We start from the raw sequence: 298 nt of genomic DNA, 5'->3' as shown, positions 1-298 counted from the left end.
GCAGGCGCACGACAGCCTTGGCCGCACGCATGCGCCAGACGACGCGCTGGCACAAAAGCACTACGCGTGCGTAAGGCCTTCCTCCTGCCGCCGCCGCGCCCGAAGTTGGGAGGGGCCAACCGGCGTTCTCAGAGCGCGTGCGCCGGCCCTGTGCCGTCCGTCTTCGCTGTTTGAGCTCTTCGCGGCGCCGCGGGACGCTGTCTTTTCCTGCCTCGCGTCTTATAGCGATGCCCGCGCTGTCCTCCCCTCGGCGTCCAAGACGTGAGAGAAGTCCGCGCGCTCGACTTGCTCAGACTAA

Source organism: Rhinolophus ferrumequinum (genome assembly GCF_004115265.2).
Source record: "Rhinolophus ferrumequinum isolate MPI-CBG mRhiFer1 chromosome 15 unlocalized genomic scaffold, mRhiFer1_v1.p scaffold_54_arrow_ctg1_1, whole genome shotgun sequence".
In the NCBI taxonomy this organism is placed as follows: Eukaryota; Metazoa; Chordata; class Mammalia; order Chiroptera; family Rhinolophidae; genus Rhinolophus; species Rhinolophus ferrumequinum.
Note: the sequence above shows the minus strand (reverse complement) of the source record.